Source organism: Macrotis lagotis, chromosome 1, assembly GCF_037893015.1.
Source record: "Macrotis lagotis isolate mMagLag1 chromosome 1, bilby.v1.9.chrom.fasta, whole genome shotgun sequence".
Taxonomy (NCBI): domain Eukaryota; kingdom Metazoa; phylum Chordata; class Mammalia; order Peramelemorphia; family Peramelidae; genus Macrotis; species Macrotis lagotis.
The window spans coordinates 86,342,583-86,355,466 of record NC_133658.1 but is presented as its reverse complement, the minus strand read 5'-3'; the positions used below and the strand labels follow the sequence as shown (position 1 = coordinate 86,355,466).

The 12,884-nt window shown below is 33.3% G+C and overlaps 1 protein-coding gene across 3 annotated transcripts in view; it reads right to left on the bottom strand.

The window, feature by feature from the left end:
* The window catches only part of RMDN2 (regulator of microtubule dynamics 2), a 114,396-nt gene extending 102,805 nt beyond the window's left edge, over positions 1–11,591 (bottom strand). For all 3 annotated transcript variants that reach the window (XM_074204000.1, XM_074204027.1, XM_074204036.1), the window contains exon 1: positions 11,496–11,591. The gene's annotated coding sequence lies outside the window, so the exon portion shown is untranslated. The remainder of the gene's footprint in view (positions 1–11,495) is intronic.
* Positions 11,592–12,884: the final 1,293 nt, after the last annotated feature.

Sequence of the window (12,884 nt, the reverse complement as noted above, 5' to 3'; positions counted from 1 at the left end):
GTGGAAATGTGCACATACTTAGTGAAATTATTGAACGTAAGTACACATGGTATATATTAGATAATGCATGTGCGTGTGTGCGTATGATATGCTAGCATAAAGAGATTTGCATCCTGATGGTTTCTTCTGTCTCTGTGCTGTCTTCATTAAGGATGGGTATTTAATGGACCCATTATCTATTACAATAGAACATTCTTAGAAGTGAATCAAGGTTTTTTTTTATATTGAGGAAGTTTAATGGCATGGAAACAGCAGACTTGGGATCCTGATGAAAAATTTATGAATGGTTCACATATTTTGTGTAGGGTTAGTCCTGTTGACCTTTGGCCATGTATGCACAAATAAAGACTGTGAGGAGTGGCCTTTTTGTCCTTTGTGGTTCATTAAGATAATGCTGATTCATATGACTTAAAAATGCCCAACCTTATTATAAAGAATTGACATTCCCAGGTGATTTATTCATCCAGATATTGCAGTAAAAATACCCTTCATTTTCCAGTAGTTTATATAGGGATAATATTTTAAGTAAAATCAATAAAAATTATTATAATGCAGTGATGAAGAATAAAGCATGACACTTATGCAAAGCTAAAATTGCAATTTGCAAACCATGTGAGATTCCATCACAGAGAGATTATTTATTACACTGATGACCATGACGAACATCTGGTATCCCTGGAATTGGTAATAAATTTACAATTTATTTGTTATAATTATATAAGTAGCATATGCTACTTATATGTGACTCACAGTACAAGTTTCCATTTAAACCATAGCTAAAAAGTTCCCTATTCTATTGAAGGTATCACCATCCTTCTAGTCTCCTAGGTTCTTAACTTTGGTATTAGCTGGATTCCTCACTACTGCCTCACCTCCCAAATGCAATCACTTGCCAAATGTTTGCTGTTTCTTCTTTCTTTCTATCTATCCCAACTTTCTGTCTATTTACATAGGTTTAACCTTCATTCAGATCCTTATCCTTTCCTGCCTAGATTGTTGTAAGAGCCTCCTAATTACTCTTCCTGTCAAAAGTATCTCCCTATCCTATAGTCTATCCTATAGATAGCTGCCAAAATAATTTCTCTTAAGTGAAAATCTGACCTTGTAACTGCTACACTTCCAGTTCTAGTGTTCTATTCCTTCTAGGACAAAGTGTAAACTCCTCAGTTTAGTCCTTAAAGTCTATCACAATCTGGGTCCTAACCTCTCTTGCCAATCTCATTGGCTATTACTAATGCATTCTGCAATTCAATGGTTCCTCACATAGGGCACTCCCTCTTCTACATGCTTTCCTTCACACTAATTGTCTAGAATGTGCTATCTGCACCTCATACTCCTTCTATTCCTTTAAAATATCATTTAAAGGGGCAGTTAGGTGGCACAGTAGATAGAGTACCTGCCTTGGAGTCAAGAGGACCTGAGTTCAAATCCAGTCTCAAACACTTAATAATTGCCTAGCTGTGCGATCTTGGGCATGTCACTTAACCTCATTCCTTAAATAAATAAAAAACAAAAAATTTCATTTTACTCTCTCTCTCAAAATGTCTTTATCTTGAATCTATTTGTAACTATTCATTTTCTATTTATGTTACATATATATATACACACATACATACTTTTGTGTGTGTGTGTGTGTGTGTGTGTGTGTGTGTGTCTGTGTGTGTGTGTGTGTATGCATGAAATCTGTTGTCTCCCCAGTTGAATGGAAGTTCTTTGGACAAATGAATTATTTCATTCTTTGTATTGTATCCCTGAGACTTGGCACCGTGTCTATGATGTGGTAGATACTTTAGTAATACTGGCTGATTGATTTGGTCTGTTTGAATTATGATCCTCACTTTGGGAAAGGAATGCTTGAATCGATAATTAGACCAAATGTCCATTGTTTTTTCACTTCTTGAACATCATTAAGAGAGATTTCGGTATATGTAGGTATGTAGATATAGTAGGTGCTTAATTTAAAGTACTTAAATATTCAATAAAGTACTTAAGTAAAGTATTAATGTGTAGACTTAAATGGTTCAAGGATAGGGAAAAGGCACTAAAATCAGAAGAATGATGAGCTGGGGAAATCTCCTAAATACAGAATTGAAGATGGCTTAGATGGTTCTAAAAAGTTTACAGCTGTTACTTAACTAGGGTAATAAAATGATTGCATTGGGATTCTGACATCCTAGCACCTGATGTAGCTTTTAAGGAAGTGGTAAAGACATGAAGGTAATTTTGGGGAGAAGAGATTTCCATAGAAATGCAGAAATAAATCTACATTTTAAAAAATACTCGTGTTGATTTTCTTGAGATAGTTCAAGAGAGGAAGATTTGGAGAATGAAAATGAAAAGACTGAAATGATACTTATGAAATAAAAGTGACTAATCTATGTCTGAATTTTCATTCTTGGTGAGAATATGAAAAAGGAATAGTCAGACTTGTGGACATGACTTTTCATAATACAGAGATTATATTTTTTGCAGTCACATTACTGACAGAAATGAACAGAATCCGGCCATGCATGTTATTTTTGAATTCTTTTAAAAGCATTTAACTCAGAAGAACACAATTCCATCTTGCAGGCTCTCTCTAGACATCCCCTAGTTTTTCATGCTTGCATTAAAACTATACTAGAATCTATGACAGATGTGAGTAGAAATAGCTCTGTTTAATGGTTTACTGCATATTTAAATGAAAGGAGGCACAAAATAGGAAGACATAAGATTACATGAAGTCAGAATCTTGGAAGATGTCCGAAGCAGATGTTGTAAATAAAAGGATTCCTATCAATTGACTATCTCTTTAAATTCTCCTGTTCATAAATGACCTTTTGCTAATTGTATCAAGATCAAATCCCAGAGGGAAAAGGACTTATATGTACACAAATATTTATAGGAGCTTTTTTGTGGTGGCAAGGAATTGGAATAACTGAAGAGATTGTGGTTTATGATTATGGAACAAAGCTATTGTGTTTATAAGAAAGGTTGAGAAGGATGGTTTTGGAAAACCTGGGAAACTATGTGTGAATTGGTGCAAAATGAAGTAATCAGTATCAGATAAACATTATACAAAGTAATATTGTAATGATAATCATCTATGAGAGATTTAGCTCCTTTAATTAATATAAGGATGCCAGACAATTCCAAAAGTTTCACAATGAAAAATGCTATCCACATATAGAGAGACAACTGATAAATGCTTAGGATAGATTGACATATACTTTTTCATATACTTTATTTTTCTTGCTTTTTTCTTCAATGTGGCTAATATGGAAATATATTTTGCATGATTTCACATGTATAATTGATATCATATTGCTAGCCTTCTCAATGAGTTGAGGAGGTACTGTAAGGGAGAGTATTCAGAACTCAAAATTTTAAAAAATTAATGTTAAAATACCAAACCTCAAATCCTCAGTGAAACTCACAGCAACATGAAAGATATCAGTCTACATTTCAAAAACTAAATGAATGAAAAATCATAGTATCCATATTTGACGTGCAACTAATCAAATAGATAGCCTGCCTATTGTTACTGAGGTTTTTTTAGGTTTTTTTCTCTTTCATCTCTCTGAATATATAAATATATAGAATTAATATATTCTATAAAAGAACCCAGTATTCTCACGAATATCAGTGTTTATATTTTTGTTTATATATGCATCTTGGGTGGGTACTACAGCTGGATGATGATTTGGTCCTCTAATTGAGTCTGAAGATAATGAGCTGGATGACATTTGGTAAATTATACAATACATCTAAAGATCTTAAACTATTCAGTTCTCCAAAAGTTCATCTCTTTAATGCCCACATCAAGTTGCTGTGGATTTCACTGAAATTTGGGATTTGGTATTTTTTACATATTGTATTTATTTTAATATTCATTTTGAGTTTCTGAATATTCTCCTTCCTTCCATCTCCTCCCAAATTGTAATGCTTCAATTTATGATCTTATTGATTACAAATAGTTACTACAGATTGCATCCATGTTTGTCCATTCTGGGTGTCTCTTGTTCATATCCTCTCATAATTCTGCTTCAAGGACTTTTTAATTCTTTTGAGGGCACCAATGGAATACAAGGGTTGAGCATTAGTTATCCCTTCGATACATAGTCATTTTTCTGGTCTTTTTTACTGGTCATATAGTTTTTGTATGATAAAGATATCACTTCTGTTTAATTCCCCTTTGTAATTAACTTGAGAGCAAAATTATTGAATTTTTATATCTTTGTATTCCCTTATCTATTACAATGCCTATCACAGTGATACTTAAAAATGCTAACTTATTGATTTTTGTTTTAATTTCATTCCATCTATTTTATAATTTTTAATTCCTTTAATTTTAAAAAAAATTATTTTGGACATTACTGTAACAAATCAGTGGTCTGAGTATGCACAGAAACTAGTTCAGACATTAGTCTGTCATCAGTAACAAGTCATTTGCAAATCAATGTCTGTTAAAATAAAATGAACTACATTTTGTGATATTATTTGGCACTTGCCAAGTTTATAACTTCACCAAAGTTCTCTTCACAAAAGAAGTGTTCATGTAATAAATTCTTATATACTCTACAAACCTTTGGCCTTTCTAGTACCTTGCTGATCAATTGTTTCAGTCATATCTGACTATTGTGAACCCATTTAGAGTTTTCTTAGCAAAGATACTGAAGTGGTTTCCCATTTCCTTCTTTAGCTCATTTTGCAGATGAGGAGGCAAGTGAGGTTAAATAATTTGCCCTGGTTCACACAGTGAATGATTGAGTTCAGATTTGAGTTCAGGAAGAAGACTTTACCTTACTTCAAGGCCAACGCTCTATCCACTGTGCTATCAACTTGCTTCTTTCTTGTATCTTACATCTGCTCAATATATTTCTCCCAATATATCACCCTTTGCAATGAAATTACAAAGTAGCAAAGTGATTTTGATTTAATTTAAAGTGTCATCACAATCTTTATAAAATTTCTCTATCATCTTATTCTCTGTAACCAATGTAGGTGTATAAGCTAAAAATTGCCATGGTACTCTTTTTGCAAATACTTATCATGAGTATAGTAATAGACCATGACCAAATGACTCCTAGAATATGCTTCTTGTTGCCCTTAGACACAAAATAAAACCAGCCCTTGTTTGCTTCTCCAAGGAGAACCTCTGAGTCATCATTGAATTTCACTGTAATTTTCTTTTTTCTTTCAATGATAATGAAACCATAAAGATTGACGTAATTCATCTCTTTCAGTAGCATAGGCTCAATGGTCAATGGATATACATCTTACAGAGTACCAACATCTAAGTTCATAGATGTGACTCTTAGTACCCTATGCTCCTTTTTTTTTGCCATTTCTCTGTAGGAGCAGAAGGTACTGATAGCAATATTGTGTTTTTCTTTGTTTAAAAGGTTGCCATGACCAAAGAATTCATTACCAAGTGACCAAATGAATTGAGAAATTTTTTTCTGTACTTATCTAGGTCATTCCTTAGAAAAGGAGTACTCCAAAACTTTTCTAGCATGTAAAAACCTTCCAGTGCCTTTGTTCTACTGGCAGAGCCTTGAATCCTCCCATATCATGATGAGACATTAGAGTAGAATGTTGTGAACAATGTATAATACTTATTGGTTTGGTGGATAAAGCACTGGTCTTGGAGTCAGGAGGACAGGAATTCGAATCCATTCTCAGACACTTGACACTGTGAGACCTTGGGTAAGTTACTTAACCCTGATTGCCTCACATTTAGGGTCGTCTCCAGTCATCCTGCATTATTAGGTCTGGCCACTGGACCTAGATGGCTCTGAAGGAGAAAGTGAGATTGGTGACTTAGCCCAACACCCCCTCACTCCAATTCATGTGCTTGTCATGGACTTCTTCGATAATGAAGGACAAACAAAACAAAAGCAAGACAATACCATCTCACAGGTTTATCAGAAGGATCAGGTGAGATAATATAAGCATTTTGAAAATTATAAAGATAAGTGACTTTTATTAATAGTTGTGTGAAATGTGTTCTCATTGGTCAAATGCTATAAAGATAATGTTTATTTTAAAGGCTAGTGCTCTTTGATCTCTGGCAGCTCTAGCCTGAAACAAGCAATCAAATAAATAGTATAAAGAAAGAGAAAAAGTAAGGAGAGGAGAAAGAAAAGACAAGGAAGAAAAGAGTAATAGCAATTCTCAGATGTCACTGTAGTATATATATCTGTTAATAAGACTTTCCTGTGAGTATATGTTACAATAAACTGGGGAATGACTAAGAATAAAGGAGATTGGGAGAATGCACTGTCTCAGATGATTCTTCAAAAGATCTAAGGCAAAATCAGCAATTAAGGTCCTCTAATCAACATCAGAGGAAAAGCGGATGTTACTAAGCTACCTTGAGTGAGTTGAAAGATAATGAAGAATTGGAAAAGGGTAATTTAAAAAATAATTAGAAATTTAAATTTAACTTTGAAAATTGTAATATTAATTTTTTTAAAAAGCAGAAGAACAAAGTCAATGAACATAATTATGATATCTTGGAAAATACTATGATTTTATCATTGTATCACTAAGCAGATAATTAGTAAACATCTAGAAGGAAGAAGTGATGCCAGATTAAACTTATTTCCACTTTTGACAGGGTTACTAAACTGGTGGAGAATAAATAGTTTATTTAGTTTTCAGAAAATACTTAAAAAGTATTATAAAAGTATCTTGCACCATTCTTGTGAGAAAAATGAAGCAGGAAAGAACATAATAGAATTAGATGGATTTAGAGATAATGAATTGATTAAGTTTAAGAAGTGTTAGTGGTTTAATGTCAACGAAGTAGGAGATTTCTAATAGATTATCCAAGGGATTTATTGTTCCTGTGGTAGCTAACATTTTCATCAGTGACTCTAAAGACATAGGCAATTTGCTCAACCAACTTGCAAATGACAGAAGATTGAGAGAAGCTAACAGAGTGGATGACTATGTTAGAATAGTGTCAGTTAGAATCCCAAAAGAAATGGACAGTATGGAGTACTGTGGGGCAGCTTTTTTTCTTGGCAAAGCAATGTGCTAAATGACTTGCCCAAGGTCACACAGCTAGGTAATTATTAAGTGTTTGAGTCTGGATTTGAACTCAGGTCCTCCTGACTCCAGCATGGGTGTTCTATCCACTGCACCATCTAGCTGCCCCTGTTGGGTACCTTTTAACCATGTTTCACATGGAGCAATTTAGTGCTGAAATGGCCAGAAAAGTACTATTTACATTAATTGTAAAGGACATAAGGTAATGCTTATATCATAGTTTAATATCTTTATGCCTGAATGAAACAGTGCTTAGATGGGATTCAAATAATAAATATATTTATACAAACAAATATAAATAAATATAGTATATGAATAATATGTAATGGGAAATAACCCTAAAGAGAAAGATGTAGGTTGATGCTTCTTCAATATGTGAAGAACTTGATCAGAGAAAGAAATGATTTATTAAAACCTGTAAAAAAATTATTATGAAGGAAATTCAATTTCAAGGATACAACATGGAATAGTAGACCATATTGGGAACCTAGGACTCCAAGTCATTATGGCCTCTCAGTTTATTTGCATATAATTATTTCAAAATTTAGGAGGGAAAGAACTAACAAAATGAGAATTTAGATAACTATTTGGAATCTATGGAATGATTTTTAACAGGACTCTTGATTTCTTGGTGAACTCTGAGGCAACCTTGCTTTTAAAGGAAAGAAGATCCCCAGAGGATGAAGACATTCTAACTAAAACTATTAAAAAGTATTGGTGTTAGGATAGAGGAGGCAGAATCTGAGGCTGATTCAGGGAAGGAATTAAAGAATCTGACAAGGAAATAACCAACAAAGGGTTGGAAAAGCACCACTGTCTGAATTATATTTCTAAAAAGACCATTTATAGGCACACTGAAGTATCCTTTTCTAAACTCCCTTTCAAGACTCACTGTAAGTTGAAGGGACTTATAAAGTATATGTTACTCTTTGTATAGCAGAGAAGATGATTTGTCCTGTTGGAAATCAATGTTACCTAGCAGACAAGTGATTCTTAGAGAGGCAGCTTTGTGTAGAATGGATGTCCCTGACTGGACTAACAAGATAAAATCCAGAATTGTGGATTACCTTCCAGCCCATGATCCCCAAGGTATTGATATGCATCTCCCACAAATATTGAGTGTGATACAAGTTAAATACACACACACACACACACACACACACACACACATACACATATATATATATGGAGAGGGAGAGAGAGGGAGAGGGAGAGAGATTGGGATGTATTTTAATATTTTATACAAGTTTTAATATGAGTACTTGTGATATTATTTTTGAAACCAATATTTACTTTCAATCTTCTTACTTAGTATATTTAATCTTATTTTTAACATCTCTATCCCTCAAAAGACATTCAATAGTATGAATTAAATGTAAAACAAACAAAAAAGTCAAAATAAAAATTCTTAGGGAAAATCCTAGTCACTAAATGTAATTTTATATGCCAAAGTTGCATCTAAAATTGATCTTAAGATGTTTTGAAAGGAACTCATTGAAAAGGAACTCTGTATAACACTTAACTTTGATCATGCTGAGATGAGACAAAGGGAGCTCTTCAAATCATCTCAAAATTATTATTATAAAGGATGAATATCCCATTGAGTATGTTTCCTATAAAATTTCAGTGATATTATTAATTCTTTTGCCCTATTACTACATAAAATGGTTATGTTTAAGATTGAAAACTGACATTATCAAGAGTGACTTGTTTGTGTAAATAGAAATTTTAAAAAGCCAAAGTGGTTCTTGGGGTGAAACTTGTAACCTTTATCTTGAGAAAATTCAAGTGTAACCTTGGGATGTTGGTCTGTCTTTGAGTACTTAGACTTGCCAGTGAAAGAGCAGTTGTAGCAGGTAAGAAAATCACACAGCCAGGTGAGAGATATGAAGAGCTGCAGTATATGAAGATCATGCATAATCTTTATAACAAGCTATAGCATTGGCTTGGATGTCATCAGATGAAAGGGGATTAAGGTATAAAGTTTTATGCTTTGGTTAGAAAAATCAGCTTCACAAATACAAGATGGGAAAGCATGACTAGACTATAATTTTTCTGAAAAAAAGTTCTGGAGATTTTATTGGGTTACCAACTCAGCGTGTCATCTTCTAAGTTCTCTGTGTTAGTTCTGCCAGTCAGAATCAATTGGAATCTATATCTTTAGAGGAAATCTATATACTAAAGAAATCACAAATCCATTGGCTTCTTTTTCATTTGCTTCTCTCTGAATATGGTATTTCCCCAACAGGCTACATTGCTTTTTTTCAGTCTAGAATGAGACCTGGCAGAGGTAATAGTACTTAATGAATCCTTATTGAATGAATGAATCTTGTAAATTTTGCATAATATATAGATATTATTAAGCATTAACTAATGCATTAATATTAAACATAAATACAGCTCCTTCTCTTTCAGATATTTACTAGTACCATACAATTTAGAGGATCATAGATTTAGCTGTAGAAAGGATCTTTGTGGTCAACTAGTTTATCTCTCATAAGAAGTGAAACAAGTGAAGTTCAGCATTACAGAGACTTGTTCAAGGTCTTAAAGAGGGAAATATCAGAGCTCTGAACTTTAGCCAATTGATGCCAAATATAGTAATTTCCATCCACTGCACCACCTAGCTGCCCCCAAATATAATAATTTTTAAAAACTACAAAATAGTAGCTCATCTGGAAATTATTACTATCTACCTTTAAGATATATTTTTCTCCAGCAGATTTACTATACTAAGTATATTTACATAAAGATAACAAAATACTGAATGCATATTTTAATCCCAAAATTATTTCTTTCCCTTCTCTCTTCTCTGCCCATATTTGAAAGAGATAACATTTTCCAGACTGTCTCCCCGTGTTTACAAAGCTAAATGTTTATATGTTTGAGGAACACTAAGAAAGCAGTCACAGAGACATTATAAAGCTAATCATTGGTGTCCCTACATCTAGTATGCACATGAATAACAGGAGAACTTTGTAGTTGCTAATTGAGAACCCCTAAACCTCAAAACTGCTTAATTATGACTTAGCTGGTGGAAAGCAGGAGTTGTTTATTCACTATGACCTACAGGAAAATTCTTTCATGGAAGGGGCCCTGCTTTATACTGATAATGTTTGGTCTAAGAGCTGACTTCAGAGCCTGGTGACTCTTTTTCTGTTATGCTATATACTTCTTGGAAGAATTGATTAAAAATGAACTTTATCTATCTTTGTACTTTGACTTGCTGCCTGTTAGATATAAACTCTAGCTAATCCAGTCAAGGCAGTAGAACTAGAAAAAAATCCTACACATTTCAGGATAAATGTCTTTGCCTTTTCTGGAAAGAGTGATTCATTCTCTCATCAGTGAAGGGCTCAACAGAGGAATAGAATAGCCTTCAAAAATTTGACTATCCAGCATAGCAGCAAAGTAGCTCAGAAAAAGAGTTGTTGGGACCTTTCCTGAAGAAAAGAAGGAATATTAAAGTGCCCAGATCCAGAGTTGTGAGTTGCTATGGGTGCATGTGTTTCCTTCACATGATCCTCATTACCACAGTAATTTATGCTTATTTTCCTCCATAGACACTGTATTCATTGGTAGGAAAGCATGCACAAGGCTTACGGGTAGACAATATTATATTCTAATTAGTATTGCTTTGCCTCATGTTTAGTAAATGTTTGGTTAAGATTTATGGGCATTAGCTAGCAAATTTGTTGAATGGGGAACCTACCAGTGTAGGTTAAGTAGAAAAAAATGTATATGTAATCCCACTAGGGTTCCATCTAGAATCCTGAAAGATTTAATTGTTGTAGCCACTGCTGCTCTGGGGAACTCTTATCTTGTCAGAGGGTAGGTCATTCATTTCACATAAATTCCAAATTAGCACTGACAGAACATGTTTCTCAATGGAAGATCAACAAACAAAGGATTAAGAGAGATGATGGTTTATTTGAGAGTGAAAACTAATAGTCTCCAAGAAAAGATGGTTCTAGAAAAAGCAAGAGATGGCTAAACTTCAAGGTAGAACAATCGTGTTTTGGTTTTTTTTTTTTCCAAGGGCCCCTGTCTTGATCCAAACATAAACTGGCCCTAAGTGCAAATTCATACTCTGGAGAGAAAGAAACAAGGGAAAAAAACATACATTTACAAAATACAAACAACACTAAGCTAGGATATACAGTTGCAATTCCTTAGGTCCCCATTCAGAGAATACACCCAGTCAATAACAGCAAATTTCCTTGGGAATAATAATTTGACAAATCTGAAGAGTTATCACTTTTTGATACCAGTTTATATAAAATTTCCCCCAAGAGATTTAGTTGTTTCCTGTTCTATGGTTCCCTGACTAAGGCTTATTATGCAGACACTTAAAATCATTAATGACATGAAAAACTAAATAGTCCATCTCGGGTCAAAAGCCTGGGCAAAACAAATAACACTTATGATAGCTACACTAGGCTTAAAAGAGAAAGTCTTGCCTTTGAAAGCAGAAGTCTCCCGGGAAACTCTCCTCCACAAAAGAGAGGGGGAATGAATTGAAGAGCTCGTTCAACAAGTCCTTGACTTACTGGATCCTTGACCACTCAGACTGCCTTGCTCATCAAAGCTTTTTATTGGTCATGGAAGGGAACTCCTCTTCCCCGCCCCCATAGTTCTGTAAAATTTTTGTAATGCTGCTTCAGTATTATGGCTTAAATTTTAATTTTTGCTTTCTTCTTCATTCTTTATTCTTCATTTATCTTTTGGGCTTTGAGTTGAACTTACACAACTTTTACTATTTTTAAATTTTAAAAAATCATGATTTTAATAAGCAATTTTAAAATTGTTTTGTTTTACTGAAGTTTTATAATTTTACTTACAAAAAAGAAATCTTGTTTATGTTTTTGTTCTTTCTTCAATTTTAAAGCTTCTGATGGATAGTTTTAGTGCTATCTCTGTTGCAGTCCAATAATGAATATATGTGTATATAGTGCATATATCATGTATATAAATACATTATTTTTATAAATATAAAAGTTTTCTATTACACATTACTAATAATACAATAACACACATGCTTCTCTAAAATTTTATGCTAGTGACAATGATGTCAATGTGATATTATTGCTTATTGATGTGTGGTATATGGGTCTTTGTGTGGCAATTAATTGTATGCCTCATTTATGAGTTATAGGCTCAGTATTTATTCCATGATTTATTAATTCACTGTGTGAGTGCACTATTTAATATTTTAAAAGGAACATACTTTGTTACTTAAATACTTTCATTATGAATCAATCACACCACTAGCAACTTGTAGATTTGTTAACAATAGCAGTTACAATTTTGGTTCTTTTTATCTTTCCTTGAGAGTCTCAGCTTAGCCTAAGCATTAGCACTCCTGAAAATATTTTATCAAGTCTATGCAATGTTATTTTATTTATCTCTTGTTCTCTATTTCTGTTCCTATTTCTTAATATGTCTTTTTAAAATTTAAATAATGTAGAGTATCCATCTTGATTTACTTAGATAAATTCCCCCCTTTCCTCAATATTATCTTATTCACTTATTAATTAGGCTTCTGACATTGAAAAACATTTACCTTAGAATCCCCAGATAATAAATTAGGAACTTGTAAATATGTGAAATTCTCACATGTTGATATCATTCAAAAATTGATTTTGCTTATTGATACTGATACCATTTACTGATATGATACTACTAGCAGTCCTTATTGTAAATACAAGCACTCTTAAAGTTCTCTAGATATAACTCTATAGGTCATTGGGAAACAGTACCAGGAAAGCAATGTAGATAATTATTGCATTGATGTAATAGGAACAACAACACCAAATGAAATGTCTTGAATGCCTTGTAATTATAACAAT